Source organism: Onychomys torridus, chromosome 23 (genome assembly GCF_903995425.1).
Source record: "Onychomys torridus chromosome 23, mOncTor1.1, whole genome shotgun sequence".
Taxonomy (NCBI): domain Eukaryota; kingdom Metazoa; phylum Chordata; class Mammalia; order Rodentia; family Cricetidae; genus Onychomys; species Onychomys torridus.
Genome location: NC_050465.1, coordinates 42,419 through 46,336, shown reverse-complemented (window position 1 = coordinate 46,336; position 3,918 = coordinate 42,419). Strand labels below are relative to the sequence as shown.

At 39.7% G+C, this 3,918-nt stretch overlaps 1 pseudogene; it reads left to right on the top strand.

Annotated features, from left to right (window-relative positions):
• The first annotated feature begins 1,300 nt into the window (after window positions 1-1,300).
• Window positions 1,301-1,879, top strand: LOC118573350 (annotated as a pseudogene).
• Window positions 1,880-3,918: the final 2,039 nt, after the last annotated feature.

Below are 3,918 nucleotides of genomic sequence, written 5' to 3'. Positions count from 1 at the left end.
GACCAGGCTGGCCTTGAACTCATAGAAATCTACCTGCCTCTGCCTCCAAATTCTGAGATTAAAGGCATGTGCCACCTCTGCCTAGCTAGACATCATTGCTAGAAGAATTTCTAAGAACAATATTTGTTTATTGACTTCTGGTTTTATTTGGGAGAGGGGTATGTATTGGGTTTATTCTCTGAAGTAGATAATAGGGTTTCACAGAAAGAAAAATATAACACACAAATAGTAGAGGAATAGGTGGTTGGCATAAAGAACAGTTTTAAGCTTCTTTACCTGCACCTAACTAATAAACTGGTTCAAGGGTTCAAAACAACTTTTCAGTAAAACCCATTCCAGTTCCATGCTGTAACCGGGTCAGCTTGTAGTCGTGCGCAACAGACACAGCTGGGTTTGTTTTCCTCCCTCCTTTTGAACAGTGTCTAAGAAGGAACAGCCAACAGGGGATGGGAAGGAAGAAGACAGGTCTGTTTCCTGCAAGCAGGTGAAGATGGATGTATCTGACAATCTGTCTGCATTAAATTTCAGCAGCCCCAAAGCTCTTTTTGAAAGTTTAATCTCACCTATCAAAGTAGAGACTTTTTTCAAGGAATTCTGAGAACAAAAGCCAGTGAAACTGGCCACATATTACCAGTCTTTGTTCAGATTCTCAGATCTGAATAGGCTCTACCTTCTAGGGAAGTACTATGGGAAAGATTTGAACGTCTGCTGGTGCATCAATGGGAAGAAGAAGGTTTTAAATAAGATGGCACAGTACACTTCCTTCAGCTGAGAAAAGATTTTGATCAGAAGAGGGCAACAATTCAGTTTCACCAACCACAGAGATTGAAGAATGAGTTTTGGAGGATCCAGGAAAAGTTGGAATGTTATTTTTGTTTCTTAGTCTTTTGTTTCCAGATGGTCTGCAAGGGTCCTCAGAAAGCTGTTCAACTTTCTTTTGCAGCAGTTGGGGTTTTCACCATGAGCAACTTCAGGGACTTTCCAGTCCTTAACGCCACATCTTCCTTTACAATGTCAAATACAAGCCCAGAAATGGAATTCAATAGGAAGTCTCCCCATGAATGATTCTGCTAGGTGCTAATGGTCACGTGAGTAGAGTGGGCCAGGTCTGAAGGAGTCTCTGCCTGATGAATGGTCCCTCTGAGGAAGTACAACAAATCACCAGGCTTCAATATGAAGTTGTGTGTTGGTGTGCCAATCCGTTCCTCGGGCTCCACACTGTACTCACATGCCAGTTGGGGAGTAGAGGAGCCAGTGTTTCTCTCCCTCCAGCTGCAGGATTAAAAACCTCAACATCATCATGATGAGGAGGGAGAGCCTGAGATCCTGCTGGAGTCACGTATACATTCAAGCCAGAAAAGAACTGCTGTCATCAAACATGAAGAAGGATTTTGTCATGTAAAGACTCCAACCCCCTTACTGTGAGGAAACTGGAACAGATGTGTTGGAACCAGGTGATAAGTTCCCAACGTTGGGCAGCATAATAAGACTGCAGTTTAAAGACCATGTTGTCCTCACAGCAGGGCCAGATCAGAATCAATCTGAATATCAAATTCTGATAGAACAAGGTGCAGATGGTTCAAGGAAGAAACTCTCACGGATACATTGACATAAAAAACAGTAATGTCAAGTATCAACAGCTGTATATGTAACTTTGTGCCCAGTGAGTAAATTTTACTGGAGGACCAAGGCTTTAAGATTTTCATTGGGACTAGATTCATGGACTTCAATTTCCTCATGGAAGTCACATATGGATGCTCTGAAGCAAATCTGGAGCGATTTAGCAGTGCCTATCAAGGACCTGAAATTTCACACAGATGAAGAAAAGAGCAACCTGGCAGTGTCTTTCTGGACAGAGTGTTTAATCCAAGTACTCTAGTGCCTGTATACAGACAACTATTATTTTCTATGCACATATATTCAGTCAAGAGAATTCTGATGAAAAAAAAAAACATTCCAGAAATGATAAACAAAACAAAAATTCTCAATGAAATAAGAGAATGGCCACAACCAGAAGACATATGTATTTGAGTGTGACATCTGCACTAAACCAGGTGAAAATACTAAAGGCCATGCGTACATTCTCAGATTCTTGTCAAGAAACAAAACTGAGTTTTACAAAGTTGCCTGACAGATAGATCAATTGGTTATGTCCCAGAGTCCTAGAACTATTGTTTGAGTGTGTCCTTAAAGAATTTTGAGGGACAGACTAGGTATGTGAAGCTGAAGGAGGACCCACGGTAACAGTACCATGTCTACTTGTCTGCATTACCTAGAAGTACATGACACCACAGACATCACAAGGGAGTCAAAGGTGAGCAGGGAACAGGCAGAACCATTGCCCTTAGATGTTGTTGGTACTTGGATACTGAAAACTGAGAAACGTGCTACCAAAGCAAAGAAGGAACATGAAAAAAAGATGTGCTCAGTGTCTGACGCCGTGAAAGGCTTGCCATACTATGCAAGGTAAGAGTTATAGACATTTCCAGTTGCTTCTCTTTCTCCAGGAGCAGTCATCGTGAAACTTGTACAGAGATAAGGGGGAGGGGTGGAAATCCAGGGGAGGGAAATATAAGCAGAAGTCATGTGGAAGACATAATTGGCATGAAATGAGGCCAGCTGATTAAAAAACATCCAAATGAACACAAATAGCATTTCACAGTATGAAATAATCAAATGTGGCATATTTTGTCACTGCATTGTTTTTCAGGGAAAGCTCAAAGGACACGCTGAAGGAGAGATCACATGACAATAATTTTAGGAGACAAAATCCAAACTGGCTGTGAACAGAAAAGAGAAAAGAATATAACACAAAAAAATTTTAGAAATGAAAAAGCAAAAGCACACCAGAAGCTCCAAAAATAATGCAAATGTGATTCAATCCTTTTGCTTGGAAATTGCAAGAGCAGCAATCTCAGACTGAGAAGAGAGCAAAGGCAGGGCGTTATTATGGAGAATGCATGGATACAGTGCACAGGAACTCACGATACAAACCACAACAGAATTGAAAAATATGTTTTAAAATGGGAGGAGGAAACTTTTCTGACATAACTCTGTGAATGAGCAGGCTGAAAACGTATGTCTGTGAGGATAACTGAAATAGAGTAGTCAATAGTGAAGCACACTTTGAAATTCAAGAATAAAGGAAAACAGTTTTATACACAAGTAGGGTGAAAAAAAGATACCTTGGGGAGAGGCAAAGAAAATATGAAATGAATTTCAACATTCGGCACTCTCAGTACCAAACAATAAGGAGTAAATACTGCTGATCTCTCCAAATAACTGAGGAAATGATCCGGCACTGTTTAGAGAGATGGGACTGAGAGGACAATGTAGTTAATACTTCATACTTGGCCAGTCCACAGACTTCTAATAGATGATTAGTTCAAGGAATAAAATGTTAAAAAACAAAAAACTCTTCTCCAGAATAACAAACAAAAGAACAAAAAAGAAAAAATAACAAAACTCCCGAGAAACAAAGAAACAAACAGAAAACAAACAAGCAAACAAAACCAAGCACAGGCTGTCAAATGCTAGACCAATGATTTGCATCAAATTAACAATTTAGCAATGGAAAATCAGCAAAAGCTGGGAAAACTTTAAAATAAAAATATCCCACTTTATATATAAAACACAGAGATTGAATCCGTTTAGGGATAACCAAGAAGGAATAGAGATTAAAATCCAAAATTAGAAATGATATAGAAAGTGGTAAAAATGTTCATTTCTTTTGTAAAGATGTATTTATTTTGTGTATAAGTATATATGTCTGAGTGTATGTATGGACACAACAGGCATGTACCAGCTGAGGCCAGAAGAACACACTAACTGGATCCCCTCTCCTGTAGCAGGGGTTACAGGTATATGAATTGCATGATATGGGTCCTCTGCAAGAGCAGGAAGCGATCTGAACTTCCA